This window comes from Heliangelus exortis, chromosome 6 (assembly GCF_036169615.1).
Source record: "Heliangelus exortis chromosome 6, bHelExo1.hap1, whole genome shotgun sequence".
In the NCBI taxonomy this organism is placed as follows: Eukaryota; Metazoa; Chordata; class Aves; order Apodiformes; family Trochilidae; genus Heliangelus; species Heliangelus exortis.
The window spans coordinates 36,225,805-36,245,208 of NC_092427.1; the positions used below are offsets into that span (position 1 = coordinate 36,225,805).

A 19,404-nucleotide genomic window follows, 5' to 3' on the forward strand; every position below is an offset into this window, starting at 1 on the left:
GTAATAAGAATAAATATTAAGAATTCTCTGATAAAAGCTATCTTGGCTGCAGAAAAATTACTTCTTTATTAAAACTTACCTGAAAACTAAGTTGCCATTTAAAAACCAGTAGAAAGATGTGTCAGAAGCAGCTGCTTAGAACAGAGTCAGGGAAGGTGGGGTCAGAGGAGAAGAAACTCCTTTCCAAGGGCAGCATACAGGAAAGTGCAGGGAAGGTACAGAAACCATCTCCAGGGTGACAGCAGCAGTGAGATCTTACCTTGTCACCACCAAAACAAAAAGCTGGAGGACCCTGATGGCCACGTGGAGACAGCCAGAGAACACCAAAGATAAAATCTGATGCTTAAGGAAAAGGAAAATCATTCTAGATTTGATCTTCTCACTCAAAAAGAGAGGTGGGTACCAAGAGGAAGCAGGATTCCCCCAGGAGCTGCCAGTCCTAGGAAGGAGCAGGAGTGAGATCTCAGCCTGCACACAAGGGACTCTCTGACACTTTGGAGAGTTGTCTCTTTCTTTTCTGTAGTCACCTGAGGAAAAAATGTATCCTGGCACCAGCCCTTGGCAGTTCTGCTCTCAGGGTGTAAAAGGAGAGGAATGAGCCTTTCTCCTTCATGCTGTGGGTTGCAATCAAGGTCACACTTGCAGAACATGGAAGGGAAAAGAAGATGAAGTCAGCAATAAAAAAAAGTAGAGAGCAAGAGGCCAGACTCAGGTGGGGGATAGGGATGCATCCCTCTGCCTTGCTATGTTATTTTTTTGCTGCTTGTATGTGCATGAATCATGAGTCAAATGAATGCTCCAGCAAAACCCAGGTTATAGGGATATTCACTGTCTCTCATTCATCCAAACATGTACAAATATGTATATAGAGAGAGACAGAGAGAGAGAAATTCTGTGTCATTGACAGAGGCAGTAATTTGAATTAAATGCTTGATTGGGGAAATATTAAGAAATATACATATTTAATGCTAGTGACATTTTAGCTAGCATATAATTTTATAATTAATAATAATCAAGAAAACAGAAAGTCACTTGAAAAATAGGTTTATACTGTAATGAGAGTACAGATAGCTTGCTGTGAGTGAGGCAGAGTGGCCAAAGGCAGCTGAGGTTCTCAGGTACCTGAGAGATGCAGTTTATAGGGGGATGCTCCCAGTTTGGGATAATGCTGGGACATGCAGGTGATCCAAGGGAGATTCCCAGACCTCCCCCTAAACTCACTGCTGTGTGCCAAGCTGTTTCCCAGGGCTGGCTGGTGATGAGTGTGTGGTTCAGCAGCAGGGGTTCTGCTGTCCCCAATCTGTCCCCAATCTGGAGTCTGCCCAGCTGGAGCAGAACAGAACCTGATCCTCACAGTGCTGCTCCAGCCCCCTCTGCACTGACACCCAGAGTCCTGGCTGCCTGTGACACCCAGCCCACCATCCTCACTCACCCTCCAAAAATCCATTCTGCAGCACCCCAGCAGAGCTCTCCCAAGGCAAAAATGGCATTTTAAAATCTGTAGGAAAACAGACTCAAAGAAGTTAGAAATCCCTTTTCCCCCCGGTAGCCCAATAATGCAAGGGAAAACTTTTTTTTGGTTTCATTAGGTTTCAGAAAATTGCTTTCTTCTAACTACCTCAGTGCTCAGTTCTGTGAGCCTGGCTGTTAAGTGCTGAGTGCCACTGCTCAGAACTGGAGCCACACTACTGGGTGCTGCTATAATGACCTTCCTCATGAATATGTATTGGCAGATAAGTAAAGTGGAATAAAAGATTAGAAACTTTTAGCACTCAGGGCTCTCCAGAGCTTCAGCCTTGGAGATTAGAAAGGTATTCTGCTGCCTCAGAAGCTCAGTGGGCTGGGGGATCTTTGTGGGCCATTGGTGTGGTTTCTTGGCCTCTAACAAAAAAAAAATAAAATAAAGGAATAGAAGACATATTTATTGTGCTGTTAAATATTTCCCATTCTAAAAATCAGTAATGTAAAATGCATTGAGAGTTATGTGTAAAATGAAAAGAAAAATATAGCCATCAAGGAGTGGTGAACTAATTACCAGGAAAAGGCTGGTTCCAGAACACTCCTGGGTATTATGGAATTTGAATTCATTTCAGAATCAGATCAAATTTAATTCTGCACAGAATGGGCAGTATTTGAGTTAATCATAATGAACATTACCATCTACTGTGGAGTCAGGGAACTCAGCTGAGCTTGCCAAAATTCATTCCTGAAAGCACCACCAACACACACACACACACACACACAAAATAGCTTCCCCTGCAGGCACAATATTGAGGAGTTTTAAAATATTCTAGAATTATATTAGAGTTTTGTTTCTAAAGTACCTACACAGGTCTTGGAACCTGCACCTTGCTGCTCATTCCCCAGCCCAGCATCCTTTCCAGGCTCTCTGTTAGGACTTTGCATGGTCATTCCATGCTGTCACCTACCTCCTTTGGCTCCCAGACCTCCTCTGCTCTGATCACCATCAGTTGTTTTGGTTTTCCCAAGAGGAAAACCATAAATTAAATGCAGCAGTTTTTACCTTCAAGGCAGGAGGGAAAAAAAAAAAGACAAAACAAACCACCCTTTGTTGCTGCAAATTGTTTATGTGGTTGGTACCAGGGAGCCCTGTCAGAAGACTCCTGCCCTGGGCAGGTCAGTCCATAAACACTCTCTTTGTTATGCAAATTTTTTCCTATATTCTGACCAAATACACACTTCATCCCAAAACAATATTAAAAATGGATTCCCAGAATTTATGTCTTACTCTTTTGACTAAAGTTGATCTTCAGATAACTTGTAAAACCAGCCTGTGAGTGAGCTTTACTTTTTTTTTTTTTTTTTTTTTCCACTCTGCAAATTTCAGGTAATGTTTCTGTTCATTAATGGCACGGCTCCCTCTTGAATAAATTCCATTTAGCCTTTTGTTAGCATTTAATCAGTAATCAATAATTCTCTTCATCAAGCTAATTTCAAATCTGGGAGGAAATTTACCTTATGCAGCTGTCTTCACCTAAAAGCAATCATATTAAACCTTACCCTGAGGCTGAAAGTCCCACAGGATTTCATCCTGCTTGCTCCCTCTTCTCCCTTTTGAGAGGGAGCTCATCCTGCTTTCTGCAGCAGCCACCACCAAGGATCTGACTGCTTTTCATCTGAGCCAGCATCTCCACACCTCCCACAGCAGATCCTCCTGGTGCACAGTGGGGAAAGAAGGACTCAAGATCATCAGATGACTTCTTGGCCACTTGACTTCACCTTCTGGGGTGCAACTTTAACTTAGATGAAGAATTCCTGGGAGGGCAGTCAGAAGAGCCCAAAAGTGCATCCTGTGTGAAGGGTGCCAGTTCTCTACTTTTCGTGACCATCATGGTGTAGACCTGGAGGAGATGAACCTATCAGTCCTGGTAGCACAAGAGACATAAATCATAGAATCATAGAATTGGCTGGGTTGGAAGGGACCTCAGAGATCATCAAGTCCAACCCTTGACCCACCGGTGCGGTTGCCAGCCCATGGCACTGAGTGCCACATCCAGGCTCTTTTGAAATATCTCCAGGGATGGAGAATCCACCCCTTCCCTGGGCAGCCCATTCCAATGGCTGAGCACCCTCTCCGTAAAAAAATTCTTTCTGATATCCAGCCTAAATCTCCCCTGGCACAACTTAAGACTGTGTCCTCTTGTCTTGTTGAAAGTCGTCTGGGAAAAGAGCCCAACCCCCCCCTGGCTCCAACCTCCTTTCAGGGAGTTGGAGAGAGTGATGAGGTCTCCCCTGAGCCTCCTCTTCTCCAGCCTCAACACCCCCAGCTCTCTAAGCCTCTCTTCATAGGGTCTGTGCTCCAGTCCCTTCACCAGCCTGGTTGCCCTCCTTTGGACTTGCTCCAGGACCTCGATGTCCTTCCTGAACTGAGGGGCCCAGAACTGGACACAAATGCTCCCTACCAATCCTTTTTACAACATTTATGGATTCCCAAATTAGTACTTTTTACATCGCTGACTGCTCTCCTTGGAAGATCTTCCCAGTGCACAGGACCACACAACATGAGGACAAAAGAGGACCTGAAATTTCTTTTCCAAAAGTCATAGCACCTCCCCTAACGAGAGGGCTGCCCTCCATCTGCCTTCTACCTTTGCTTTCTCATGGTTCCAAATGCCCTCTGCTCCTCCTCTCCTCTGATCACAGAAGGTACAGATATTTGGCTGGGTCTTTTTCCCTTCACCAGTGCCTTAAAACCCAAGAGGCAGTTAACTTGGTCTTAGCTGTGACACTGGGAAAGAGAACCTGTCCCACCCCATTCCTGGCACCTTTTTTTTTTTTTGTTCAAGGTGTGACCCTTTCTCTGCTCATCTGCAGTTACCTCTGTGGGAGTGAATCAGCAATTTCAGGATTCCCTTAATTCCCCTTAATTCCCCTTCCACTTAAACTCCTGAACTCCCAGACAGCTGCTCTTAGGGCTGCTGGGGTGGTGACTCCTCATGGGAAGGTGGATTTTTAAAACAAAAAAAATAAATATTTCCAAGGGTATACAGTCGTGGAGTCATGTGGCAGTGGAATTCATTATTTTTTGAAATGTTTTGCTTAAAATATGATTTCAAAGTGTTTTCTTTTCTTTGCATTTCTCTTGCATCCACCACCTTTAAAACGTTCTCTCAAAGACTTGTGGGAATTACAGCTTACTGTGGGGTTTTGTGTTTTGGGTTTTTTCCCTAAGTGAAGGTTTGAGCTAAGCATGCTGCTTGCTTTCCAAAATTAGAATGTGTTGGATTCCTAATTACAGCAATTGATCTCCCACCTTGTCAGGAGAGAAGGAGGCAAAACCAACCTTGGTGAGGCTGCATTTGTGGCTACACAGTAAAAATCCCTTTTTGAGAGAAAAATTGGTCAGTCAGCACCATCTTACCCAACAGCTCTGGGCAGGGAAGGGGATGGGGAAGAGTTTTTTGTGTGTCAAACCAATCTGGGGTGGAGTTTTTCTCCTGAAGCAGCACCCTGACTTGTAACCAACAGGAATTTCAGAGCACCTGGACATTTGCTTGATAATTTTCTATTAAGATGAATTTCTTGGGAAGCACAAAGCACAGGGAGAATGGCTGAGCAAGAATCCTTAATTTGGAAACAGTTTGAAAAAAAAAAAAAGAAAAAAAAGTGTCGAGTCTTCCAATTAGCACAGAAAAATAATTAATTGCATGGCTTAATAGTTTGAGACCAGAGTTCTTTCAGGGATTATAGGACTAAGAAACTATTTATTAATGTAAACTTGTGTTAACTGTGTGCATGTCAAATAGAAATTTGTCATCACCAACACCCACACAGAGATGCTGAGCCCACACCTCAGAGTGCAAACCTTTCATGACTGTTTTTTACATCCAAATTAAACTGAGGATTGTTGTTTTCCAGTGCCATTCAGCAAGAAAATCACTTGGTTTTGGCCTACAAGAGCTGTGGGGCATCTTTGCAGAATGCAGGTTGTTGTGAGCACAGCAATTAGCAAGGATTTTCAGTAAATGTTGCTATTGTACCTTATTTCTTTAAGGGAAGGCCACAGAGCTCTGTACATCATCATTTTTCCCTTATTTAAATCCCTTGCTGATGCCACTCCTAGCAGGGAAGGCAAGTGCTAATTTATGGCTTACACAAATGAAGTGTATTCAGGTTTGTAATTCCATATTTCTATTTAAACTAAATTCAGTGTACTTGATCACAATAGAAGTAATTTGGGAAATACAAAATTAATTTAATGATAGATAATACACTTCACTATCTCTTCTCCAATATAATGTGTAGTCCCAGGGCCTGATTCTGAGCTCATTCTCACTGATTTAATGTTGGTTAAACTCAACTGACAGGAGTGGAATTATTTTTCATGTCCTAGAGAGTATGTGACACCAGAGATTCATTTTTCTATATCATATCTTTACATTTCCTAATCCAGGGTAATGATGCTAAGCACCTGCTCACAGAGTGATTCCTGGCTCTGATTTTTCCCATTCCATGAGAGTGACACCTGGGAAAAAGCCATTGTTTCCTTTTAATAAGCAAATCCAGAAACCAAATGGCTGTTAAAATGTGCCTTCAATCTTTGTTACATAAACAGCCACTTGGCATCAGGAACAGCAAGATTCTGTCTGCCTGGCTGCATGGGGTGCAGGAATACCAGGAAAAGCTGTGGAATAGTACCAGGAAAAGCTCTGGAATACCAGCTTGCAAAGACCAGCTCTTTTCCCTTTCCAGCCACAATTCCAAAAGATTCACAATGAGTCAGAGTGAAAACAGGGGAGAACAACCCACCCATCTCCTGAAATGAGAGAAGAAATCCCATATTCCAATTTTTTTAAACTTACCACCACTGAAGAGGAAGTTAAAATGCTCTGCTCTGGTCCTCACACCAATTTTCTCATCTGTGCTCTGGGATCTCTTTCTGGATCTTTAAAACCCACCCTGGCCTGGAAGAATAATAAAAATAATTCAGTTTATGTGCAGCATATCCTGTATAGTAATGCTTTTTTATTTTACCTTCTTCATCTTTTTTTTTTTTTTAATACAGAAAATAACATTTTTAAAGTGGCAAACAATGGAGTTGTGTAGGAAATAAGGGAATTAAGAATAAAGAAGCAATAATAGCAGGTTTGACACATTACTCAGCAGTTCAACATGAGCCTGACTTGCCTCATTGTGTAGTTTATATATAGCTTCATCATGAGCAAATGTACAATTTACTGCAGAATTATTTTCTGGAAGGCCTGGTTCATGCATCATCTACTTTTCTGGCACCTTAAAATCATGTTTAACCCATATGAAATTAACTGTATTTATAGGTGATATCTAAATGAGCTGAACATGGGGTTTTTTTTCCTCCAGTCTATTTCCTAAATCAGATACAGCAGCTTTACTCAGAACAGAAGGAGATTGATGAATTTCAGCTTTGGACAGAGACCTCTGAAGCCACTTGACTTTTGTCTGGTAAATCCACAGAACTTTCCTTTGGCCTTCTCCTTGAAAATTGAGCCCTATGGATCAGCTGGGATGTGACTCATCTCCCAGACAGAAATAATTTTGTATGAAAAATATACTACAAGAATAAAGAGCTTATTTAAAAAAAAGTGTAGGTAATTTCTAAGGTATTTTACCACCACTAAAACTACATTTTCCATATCATGCAAAAGATGAATGATAATAATCAAACAAGTAATTTTATTGTGAAATGGCAAGGGAGAGAGTTTTTTGCTGTGCAGATTGCCCTCCTAACAGCTGTCAGAGTCCCTGGGCATTTGTCTTAGGGAATTATGCCCTCAGGTGATGGTTAACCAGCCCACTGCTCAGGAGTTGCTCTTCAGCTTATTCATCAGAATTACTCTGTTGCTGCCAGAGTTTTGTGTAAGGAGAATTCACACACAATTCATCTTCAGTTATTTATTTATCAGGTGCCATTTCTTAATTCCACAGAGTGTCTTCTGCAGGACACACTGACTAAAAGCTGTTTTACCTACATCAAATAATGACAAAGCTCAACCAATACATGATCCAAAGACCTGGCTGCCCAAGATCCACTTTAATTTTCAGTCTGGTTCAAGTTAGAAACCTTATTTACTGATTCATTTGTACTTAGAGGGTGAAGCATGTGATAAATTCTTCAGTGAGAGGTATTTATAGGTCTGTATGTTGTTATATGATAGAAGCTTAAACAAAACAACCAAACCCATCCTTCTGTCTCAGTTTTGCCCCAGAGAATATTCACAGAGAGCACTTATTAAAAATAAATCAAAAAGGGGGAGAGAAGAGGGGAAAAATACCTCCAGCAGAATTATAGCAGATAATGTGAAACTTTAAAGCTCTCCTTGCCCAATGAAGTCAGCACTAGAAAGTCACAGAAAAAAAAAAGAAAAAAAAGAAAAAAAAAAAAGATATGTTTTAAAGTCTACTGGGCACTAAAGACATGGCAGCCTCCAAAAGGGAAGGGCCAATGGTTCCCTGTGCCTCACTGGCCACTTGCCACAGCCCCTGGCTGCTGGCCCAGCAGACTGAGAAGCTGTGCCTGGGTATCTGGGATGGGAAGATCTGATCCTTCATCCCCATGGGATGCTCTTCCAGAGTGGGAGCTCCCCTCAGTAGTGCATTAAAGCAACCCAGTCAGGTGTAACAGGATAAATAGGCCAAAGTGTAGCAGCAGTCCCTGAGCCATACACAACTTATGGCAGTTGGAAGAAGCAGCTACTGTATGTTTGCCTTCTGGTATAAAACTATTTTTAAATCTTCAAAAATATATTTACAAACTCTTGCAAAGCCACCTGTCAGTCTCAGGCTGATGGGAAGAATGGGCTTTAGCTCAGAGCCTTGAACACTGTGACTGGCACTACTTGTCAGCTGTACAGGGCAGAACTCCTTGCCTTAAACTTCATATTTATTCACACACATACATATAGTAAATCCACATAAAGGAAACTGTCATGGGGAAATTAAGAAAAGTGGACAACAAATACCCAAGAGAGAACTAAACAATCATCTGCCTCATTTACAAATGACATTCAGAATTTTTTGGCCATATACCCACCCCCTTTGCTGTTAAATTTGGGACCTGAAGCTGTAGTTGAAGATTAGCAACTAATCAGTGACATATAGACATGTATTCATATAATCCAAGCACTTGAAAATAATAATTGATAATAATAATAATAATAAAAATAATATAGAACTATTAGTGTTGTTCCCTGGAAGAAGAGGAACATGTATAGCAGCACTAGTGACTGTATTCACTCACTTACAGGCAGCTCTGTGCCAGCCAAGCTTCCCATCAGTTCAGAAAAGTGGAATATCTGCCAAACAGAGAGTGGAACCATCCTGTGCTGCTGGAGGGAACTGCTTCAGCTGAGCCTGCCACTGGAGAAGAGAAAGAAAAAGAATCTAAAATGAGCTTCTGATATCAAATTGCTATAAAGAAACTGGAGGTCATTATTTTATTGGGTTTTTTTCTGGAACCATACAGAGTTTTCTCTCCCATTATGTTTTTTTTTTAAAAAAAAAAATCATTCCTTAAATTTTCTAAAATGTCTTTTTGACTCTTACACACAAAATAACTTGGTGGCACAAAGGAGAACAGGTTGAGGAAACACAGAAGTCTGCAGGCATGAATGTCAAAATCCATCCTTGTTACAGGTTGTGGTGTGGGCAGAACTCCTGCAATTTGCCCATATTGTGTTTGCCTGAATAGCCTTGTGAGACAGGATGCCTTTTAGGAATATGTAGCAGAATTCTTTCTTTATGCAAATTCCCACCACTTTTAGGTAACACTGCTACCTACTGGGGCACTTGTTCAAACCACTTTGTAGCCCATAAAAATGGCAGAGAAGATTATTTCAAACCTGGCAAGAAGTCAAAGGCAGTAGCCAGGTGGTAGTTAACTCCTCCAGAGTTGTGCAAAACCCCAAAACCTCCCTGACACTGCACTTGTAGCTAACCAATGATTAAAAACACTTCTTGAAGGCAACCAAAACAAAGACATTGAAGGAAGGAAGTTTCTCTGTGTCCTTCCAGCACCAATCAGCTGTCTGCACAGGAGCAGAGTGATGAGAAATGGGCAGAACTGTCTGAACTGGGACACCAATACGTGAGGGGTGTTTGAAGTGAAATGAAAGTGTGTGAAGAGCAGAGGCAGAAAATGGAGGCTTTTTTCTTTATGCAAATTCCCAGCACTTTTAGGTAACACTGCTACCTACTGGGGCAGTAGAGGCTGCCCAGTAAACCCAATAAAAGAAAAAAAGAGGCTCTTTCTAGGAGGTCAGAATATCTTTAAGACACTGTCCCAGTTTTATCCAATACCCAGGGGACAGATGCTCTGTCGTCCCCTCAGTACCCTCCCAGGGGAAGATGGAAAGGGGAGTAAGGGAGAGGCTGGAAAAAAAACCCCACAACAAACTAGAACAGGTTTAGTGAAATAATAATAGTAATAATTATAATAGTGAATGACATATAAATATATAAATATCTCAAGTCTTGAAAGTAGGACCCTTTAAAGAGAACTTTGATTAACATGAAGGCTACACACTGACCAACACATCCATAAACCAGCCTTAATTTTTCCTTGGGACATCACAGGGACTGGAAAAAGGTCTGAGGGGTGGAATCCCAGGACTACATTAACTCCATGCTGCCCTCTCCAAGTCTCTGGGATCAGGCTCACTCCTTTACACATTTCAGGGCTAATGGAATAATACAGAAATAAATACCACCCAGACATTCTAGTGTTGGCAGAGCAGTGAAATTTTAATTATTTAACTTAAAAACTTAATCTAGCTTCCAGAAAGGGAAATCTTGTTCCCTTTCTTTTGGAAGCAGAATGGACAGGGGCTGCAGAGCATCCACATCCATTTTCATTTTATTCTGGTAAGCCAAAAGCAACCTGCATCAAATCAGCTCTAAACCAGCTGATGTAAAAGCAGTAATGTAAATGCTGTAAATTCTTTAGCCTAGCTGATTTATTGACATAAAAATGCATTTGATGTATATGTGAAGAACTCCACCAGTTGTCTTTTTGATGTCAGGTATGAAAGAACATACACCTCATTAAATGGCACATCAAAAGGGTGAAAATGCAATCATTAATCTATGTTTCATGACATTCTCCTAACGGTGCATTGCTGAACTCCATATTGCATCAAGTAGCAAAAAAGTCCTGAAAAACTCCTTGAGTGGTGGGACTCTTCCCTACTTGCCTTTTTTGACACCTTTTCAGCATCCTAAGCCTTCCATTTTCAACCTAAAGTCAGCCATACCCCTCCTCACTGGTGTCATTTTAAAATCTGCACAACAGAGGCAAAATTAGGGCTGTAAAATGTCCATTTACACCTTCACTGTGTCAAATCCTTTGTCTTGGAAACAATTCACTGTGTGTGTTGCACCTGAATCCCTGAGCGTGCTGAACTGCTGGCAGGGGGCACATACCCAGAGCTGACCTGAAGCCAGCTCATTTCTTCCCTGATTTCTTCTCTGACTCTCCCAGCTCCTCCCAGTGAGCAAAATCTCTGTCTCTGGTGACACAAGTCAGATTTATAGTGCAGTAAATCCTACTCAGCAATGGGGACAGATCTCCATCCCAGCAAGAGACAGACAGGACATAGCTTTGGGTCCCTCACTGATTCTAACAAGTTGTGTGTGACCTCTTGGCCTGGCAGCACTAAGTCTGCTGATCACCCCTGCTGCCTCTGGAAAGGAAAAAAATGTTCTCTGGAGCTTGAACCTGTTGAAGAAAAAATCTGCCCAAAGAGGGAAATTCCCCCCTGGGATGCAGGCAGAGAGAGGGGATGAGAAGGGGTGAGGGTAGCTGCAGCACCCACCTCCCAGGGAACCACTCTGGAAACTCAGCTCTGCAAGGAGGAGCTGGGAGAGCATGAGCCAGGGGAGGAGCTGGAGCCCTTCCCAGGCTCTTGGATCCAGCCAGGGATGTGTCTGAGCTCCTCTGCAGCACCTCTGGATTCAAAGACAGCCTCTGGTGACACTGGGCTTAGAAGTTCAAAACTATGCTGACACTTTCCCTATGGTTCAAAACCACAAGACAAATAAAACCCTCAAATGTGCAGTGAGCTGTTGATTAAAATGATGAATGAAATCCAATAAATATAATTATTTGTGTTGACTGATAACACTGATTTGACTGAGAGCAGCTACCTGGACAATTCCAGACTCTCCTTGTTTCATGAAGAGCTTCATGAAACAGGAAACAACTTCACCCAGGAATCTCTGCCTACTGAGGAGCAGTAATTCATTTTGCTCTTTGTAGTTTTCCTGAGGTGTTTGCATTCCCCAAATATGCTGCTGAACAAGTTTTCTGGCAAGAACATTCACTTAAACAGAGGCAGAAGGTAAATATTGGAAGAGCTCCACAGAAGATGCCTTCTCCTCCAATCTGTAAATGAGAAGATTAATGCTGGAAATATGTTTCCACAGTATAATATTTACCCACTAACAATAATGTGACCTATTTGTGATATTAAAGCTGATCCATATAGCTGGAAATAATCATCTAGATGGTCAATAGACCAGAGAAGCTGCTCTGCTAAAAATATTTTCTTTCTAGCAACTGAAAGAAATACAAAAGCAAGAAAAAGCAGATTTAAATGCACACTACCAGAGGAGAAAAAGGAGACTTTAAGTGTTCAGGCTGCAGGATTTGTCAAAGGAAATTTTGTCATTTACAAATCCTCCTGTATTACCTCCTCCCAGGGACATACATCACTCAGTCATGAAACAGAAATGGTACTGACTGACCTAACGGGGTAATTTCCATTCCTTACTTCCATTATCAAATGCTAAGAATAATCATGCCACTATTTATGAGCTACCCATTGACAAAGTAACTAAGAAAAATGTCAGTGATTCTGAGTCAAGGGCAAATTCAACAGCTCTCTGTCCTTTCACAAGCTCTGGGAGAAGAGGAACACGGATTTTCCATGCAATATCCCCCCCTCTGGCACCTGCCTTTTGCCCAGGCATTTTCCTAAAGCCAGTGCTCAGCATCCAGGGATGGTGATGTTTGCAACATTTGCTTTACATCTGAAGATAGAAACCAGAAACCAGGTGAAAGACCTGGCCAGAGGGCACCGAAGTTTTTCCAGGCCCAGATGGACACCTAAGGAAGTTGCCTGACACTGGAATGTTCCCAAGACATAGAGATTTCTTTCCCTCATCCCTTTCACACATCAGATCAGAGTCTAATCTTGCCCCCTGCATTCAATTTGACTCAAACCTGGGCACTGTGTCATGTTTAAATCTCAAATTGGATGCATACAACCCCAAGCAGGTGACCTCCCTGGGATGGATATCCCAGGAGGGATGTCTGGGGATGAGCCTTGCACCACCAAGGACCCAGAGGTTTGGGGATCAGGGACGGGAAAATAAAAATAAGGGTGATCCTCACAATGATGAACTTCTGCAGGAAAAGAAAACCCATGGCAACAACTCAAGGATGTACCATGGGATCTGGAGAGGCTTAACTTCCTGGCCAGACATTCAACTGTTCCTGGTGCTTAAATCTATGAATATTGAGTGGGTGTGGAAATAATCCATCAGCATGTTAGTGTTTGCTTGGCAAAAGTGCTAAAGACTCAGCTGCCTTTTGGAGGTGACTCTGACCTGGGCTCAGGTCTGCCCATGAGCATCATCACATTATCATAGAATCCTAGAACTGGCTGGGTTGGAAGGGACCTCAGAGCTCATCAAGTCCAACCCTTGATCCACTCCCGCTGCAGTTCCCAGCCCATGGCACTGAGTGCCACATCCAGGCTCTTTTGAAATATCTCCAGGGATGGAGAATCCACCCCTTCCCTGGGCAGCCCATTCCAATGGCTGAGCACCCTCTCCAGAAAGAAATTCTTTCTCATGTCCAACCTAAACCTCCCCTGGCACAACTTGAGACCTCTTGTGCCCTCTTGTCTTGCTGAGAGTTGCCTGGGAAAAGAGCCCAACCCCCCCCTGGCTCCAACCTCCTTTCAGGGAGTTGGAGAGAGTGATGAGGTCTCCCCTGAGCCTCCTCTTCTCCAGCCTCAACACCCCCAGCTCCCTCAGCCCTTCCTCACAGGACTTGTGCTGGATCCCTTCCCAGCCTCCTTGCTCTTCTCTGGACCTGCTCCAGCACCTCAATCTCCTTCCTGAGCTGAGGGGCCCAGAACTGGACACAGGACTCAAGCTGTGGCCTCCCCAGGGCTGAGCACAGGGGCAGAATCCCTTCCCTGGACCTGCTGGCCACGCTGTTCCTGAGCCAGCCCAGGATGCCATTGGCCTTCTTGGCCACCTGGGCACACTGCTGGCTCCTCTTCAGCTTCCTGGCAATCCAGACTCCCAGCTCCCTTTCTGCCACTCTGTGCCCAGCCTGGAGCTCCCCATGGGGTTGTTGTGTTGAACCTCATCCCGTTGGGATCAGCCCAACTCTCCAGTCTGTCCAGGTCCCTCTGCAGAGCCCTCCTGCCTTCCAGCTGATCCACACTCCCCCCAGCTTGGTGTCAGCTGTGAATTTGCTGATGATGGACTCAATCAACTTATGGATTACAGCACACTGTGAGCCAGCTAAGGCCCCTTTGAAAGCCTCAGAGGAGTAAGGAGGTTCTTCCCAGCAGCATTTCACAGGCAGGGAATGATGAGGTTTAGTCTCCTCTGCTTAGGCTTCATGTAGCTGAGATTTTTGTCTCCCATCATCATAAAAGACTCACAATCTTTCTCTCTCTCCCATGCAGTAAACAGCACAAACAGTCAGATAGATGTCAATAAACCAGCTGAATCAAACTGGTGGGGGGGCTGAGTTATTTGTTATAGAGTTAAAGGGGGAAAAAAAGTACTTGAGAGTTCCTGCTCAGACTTTTTGGCATTCAGCAAGGCGAATGTTTCTGAGCACCCCCTTTTTTCTCTCAAGTTGTTCTGTCTTTACTCTGAAGGTCAAAGGTTTCATTTGTATGCTCCTCTCTCTCTTTCACTTTCCAACAGCTCCCTAATTGAAATTTGACACATATACCCATTAGCTGAATTTATTCTTTTTCCACGCTTCATTAACAATGCTCTTTGCTATATTACCACTCTAATGCTCATCATAAAATGCTCTCCTATGCAATGCAGCTTGCAGTGGATGGTGATTGATGGCATCAAAGGTAACTCAGAATCTGGAAGGTAAAACTTCACCTGCTGAAATTGGAAGCTGCAGGTGGAATCTCAACACTTTGGGGCAGATCCTGACTCTGCAAGGTCCATTAGAGGGTAGAAAATGCTGGCCAGGTTCTCTGGTGGGGTTCTCTTAAACCCACTTAGAGCAGAATCCAGCCACTTCTGAGGTCTCCAGACCCGAGTCTGTCACAAGGAACTTCTGGCTGAGCTGGAGCTTAAGCTACATTATTCACCTGAAACATAATATAGACTTTTTCCCACTAAACTCTGCACAATTGGGTCCTGGAATTCGAGATGAAACTCAAAACCATAATTGCAAATGAGCTTTTCATTTTAAAACTGCAATTTCCTTTCCTGCTGTACTGTACCACTTCTCTGTGAAGTTTTGCCTTTTTTTTTTTTTTTTTTTTTGAGAATGACTTTTTCCTGTAGCATACAAGTGTCCCAGGGTTGCCATGGAAACCGAGCCTCTTCCTCCCTGTCTCCAAGTCTTTCACCTCCAGAGGAAAACGGTTGTTGTGGAGCATAATTCTGCGGATTAAACTTTCCACCCAGCTGGTGAGGAAATGCAATCCCTGAGGGGCAGGGGAAGAGAGGAGAGTGCTGTCTGCTTCTGGAAGGGGCAGGGGAAGAGGGGAGAGTGCTGTCTGCTTCTGGAGGGGACACTCAACCCTTTCCCTGTCCTTTCACCCTCACTTTGGCTGCCAGGACAAAGGGGCTGAGCCTGACGTGCCCAGGGCACAGCCAAGCTCTGGGTTGCACAGGAAAGGGGCTCAGGCTCCTCCTGCTCCCACAGGGGACACTTTGGGTGCTTGGTGGTCCCCACCAGGAGCCAGGCAGCCCTGGAGAGCCTCTGCTTTCTGCTTCTCACCCAGACCCATGTGCTACATAAGCAAATCCAGAATAAAACACCCCAGACTCAGCAACTGGAATGCTGTCCCTGCCTGTCAGACACTTGGCTTGATGGTGCACCCATAAAGTCTGAAGTAAGGAATTTTTGTATGGAAAGGATTTTAAGGAAAGTTTAAAAAAGCAGAAGAACAAGTGAAACACTTCCTGCTTTTATGACCAAACTGAAACAAAAAAAAAAAAACAAAAAAAAAAAACAAAAAAAAAAAAAGTGCACTCTTTAAGGATTTAGCCAGAGGAATTTGGATAAATTTTGGATAATCACCTGAACCTCTGAATGTTTGCCAACATTAGCTGAGTTTTACCAACCACTCACTTTAACCCCTGCAAACAAATCAGATAAATGTGTGGAAATGCTTAGGCAAGAAGAGACATTTTAATAACAGATACCTAGCAGGGAGAAAAAAGGATGTTTAAAAGGAGGCCACTCAGCAAATGAGTGCTTGGAAGCTAAAAGCAGTAGTAAAAAAGTTCATTGGTCTTTTTTTTACTACCAGCTATGGGAAGCTCAGCAACTTTATATTCTGTGTTAAGAGTCTTAAACTCAAGAGAAGATTTTTTAATTTTATGTTTTGTTTGTTTGTTTTTAATGAATGGCACTGCTGTGTGCTCCGTGATATCAAGGGGTTTGAAATTTATTATTTGCATTTATTTCCCTGTTACTTGAAGAAACACCTGATATGTTTTCCAGTGGTTTCCTACAGATGTTGTACCTCTGCTTAAATTCAGTGTATTTTGTGAGTCCACAGCCCAATTGTTCAGCTAAAAAACAAACTCCTCATACCAGGGTAAAGTGTCTTAAATACAGAATGTTACAAAAATTCTAAACAGCAGGTGAGGAGTGGAAAACAGCTTCAAACCAGCCTAATATTTTGATTTTTTTTCTAGTTTTAGGGTGCTAGGTTTAGTCCTATAGGACTAGAGGTGGGGAAGCTGTGCTGTCTCAGAGCTCTTACTCCTCCAGCCACCCTGGCACTGAGAGACCAACTCACCACATCCCCCTGGCTCTGGAAAAACAATCTGCCTTCCAAGCTACCATGAAATGGGAAAAAAGACACTCTCAGAAGAATAATGAGGCTTTGAGACATCACATGTTAAGATTGCTGTGATATTCTGAGGAAAAAAAATAAATAATCAGACTGGGATCATTCTTGAATTTCTGAAATAAATAGAAAAAGCAAAATGCAGAAGATGCTCGAGTCAGTGCTGGTGCCTTTGAGAGAAAGAGAAGAAAAATAGTGTAGCCTGGAGGCAAGGTGCTATTTGCCCTGCAAATTAGTACAGAAAATGCAAATAAAAGGCACAGGTTTAATCCTTGGATTTCTGTTTTTAAAACTGCAAAGCATGCTGTAATTGGTAGTTTTAAACCACCCCATCACACCAAACTGACTGCTGAGACTTTCAGAGGCTGATGTTTGAGTGAGCAGCAGACAGTGCCTCCAAATGACCTTCAAGTAAGTTTCTGAGGAAGATTGTAATTTTAATAGTGCCAGATTAATTACTGAAAACTAAACTGCAACTCACAGCTTATGTGGTCTCCATATTCTGGTGCAACCTGGATGAATTTGTATCATGTCAGTGCCCTTTTCCTCCTACCACTGTGTCTGCCTCTCTTCTCTGCATCCAGGCTCCTACAGCTTGTGCAGAGGGAAAAGTGGGCAAGTTACCCTGTTTTGATAATAGCCCCTTCTCCACCTGGCAGTTTATGAGAGGTTTCATAAACCTATTTACTGCAGGTATTTATTCAAATACAGAGGCACATTAGCAAGCTGTTGCAGTACTTGAAAAGGTTTCTCTGGGCTGCATCTAAAGGCAGGGCACATAATTACCATTTGTTTCTCTCTGGTGCTTTAGTACAAAAAGTTACACAAAGTGTCCTGAGTTGCAGAATAAAATTTCTTTGCATTATACTGGTTAGTCAGAAGTATTTTATAATTCCTCTCTCTTGATGTGCCCATTAAGGATTTTGGGGTGTGGTTTTCTTGCCTGTTGAAGGGATCTGGTTCTCCTTAACAGATCATGGTTTTTACATTAAGTACATGAATTTTTATCCCCTGAATTTGTCAGGAGATGCACAGACTGGTCTGACCACCATGTCTACACTACATTTATATCCAGGCTTGGAGTAACTTGGGCTCTGTCACTTTACCTTCCCCTCTCCCACCCAGGGCTTCTTTTCACTCCTGTTGTGTCAGATTGCTGTATTTTGTGAAAGTGTTTGTACAGAGGAGTGAAGCCAAGATACCTCTAAGTTAGGGTGATACCAGTAAGCAAGGAAACCAGTGAGGATTGCTCCAAGAGAAGCTAATTACAACCATCCTGCATTTCAAAGAATCACAGAATGGTTTGGGGTGGAAAACAACATTAAAACTCCTCCAGTTCCATCCCCACTGTGGGCAGGGACATCTCCCACAGCCCAGGTTTTTCCAAGCCCCATCCAACCTGGGCTGAGACACTGCCAGGGATGGGGCAGCCACAGCTTCCCTGGGCATCCCCTTCCAGTGTTCTCACCATTGGAATTCTGATGCTCCCACAAACAAGGCTACTTTGCTACATTGGGCCGTTTAAAACAAAATAACAAACCCCCAAACCCTAAGAACATAACAAGCTGCAGTTGTGTATTGGCTGAAATTCCTACAGTGTCTCTGAATTCAAGGATGAGAGCATGAGGAGTGCATCCCACCACCTCCTGTTGGTTCTTTGCTGCTGCCCCAGCCCTGGGGAGACACAGGTCTCAGTTTTTTGATAGAAGTTGATGGAAAACCTTTTTCACACAATTTGAGCTGGGAAAAAAAGAGTCCTTAGGCTGGAAGTGAAATGATAAAAGGCATCTAAAGGCAGGCAGCCAAGAGGAGGTAACAAAAGGACAGTGAATGCCATGCAAACCTCTATATTTTTGCCATGTATCTCACATGGAGAAGAATCCTTCCAGGTTTTAAGACATGATAATTTAGGGAGAACACTGTCAAGCTTCCTATTATCTTCTGGCTTTAAAATACATATTTAAAAGAAGAGAGAATATTCACTGCACTGAGGAAACCCTCATTGCTACTCCTGAGCTTGTGGGTCATCATTTCTCAGAGAAATCCAGGACATGGGGGAACAGGTGACTGAAATTTTGGAAGCCTGATGTTCTGGTGCAGTATCTGCTCTCAGCTCTTTGGTACCTTGAAGCAAACTTGAGTTTCAAGCTGCCTAAAGAATGCAGAGAGGATATTGGGGTAGCAGAGCTCCTTTTGCCTTGCTACACTGCTCCCCAACTTGCATCAGGGAAAAGGAAACTCAGGCAGCTATTCCTTCAGGCCACTTGCAGCCCCTATAAATCAGTCTGGCTCCTATGAAGCACAATAAATATTGGAATCATTCTGATTTCTGCTGCTCTTGCATGCTAAGCTGCAACATCCCAAGGTGAAGGTACAGATGAACAGGGGTGGTAGCTCTGCTGGAGCCATCAACCCCACAACCAGGGTGCTGAAAGCCCCTATTTAATTTTGCCAAGGCAAAATTACCTTGGCTTGCTGAAAAAAAATGCACTCTGCCTTCCCAGTTGTAATTCTTGGTGGCTTTCCCTTCAAACACACCTTTCTGTGGGCACAGCTGAGTTAATAAACGATAAAACAAAGGCTTAATTGCATTTTAAAAAAATATATATAGGTTGGTTATGACAGGAAGGTTCAGATGCTCAATGGGTTCATTCACAGTGCTGCTCAGTGAACTCTTTGCCACACAAACCCCATCAAGGAGCAGTATTTCTGTGATCACAGATTTCTGTATCTGCAGAGAGGGAAAATGGAATACACCCAGTGCATAAATAACAGTAAATGTTCCCTTTCTGGTGGGTTTTTTAGAATCCTTTTGGAAGTGCTTTGCTTC

General features: G+C 43.0%; 1 long non-coding RNA gene across 1 annotated transcript in view; it reads right to left on the minus strand.

Annotated features, from left to right (window-relative positions):
- Positions 1–6,328: 6,328 nt before the first annotated feature.
- The window catches only part of LOC139797299 (uncharacterized), a 102,893-nt gene continuing 89,817 nt past the window's right edge, over positions 6,329–19,404 (minus strand). The window contains exons 3-4 of the long non-coding RNA XR_011726402.1: positions 8,742–8,856; positions 6,329–6,425 (exon numbers count right to left, since the gene is read on the minus strand). This is a non-coding gene — a long non-coding RNA (uncharacterized lncRNA). The remainder of the gene's footprint in view (positions 6,426–8,741; positions 8,857–19,404) is intronic.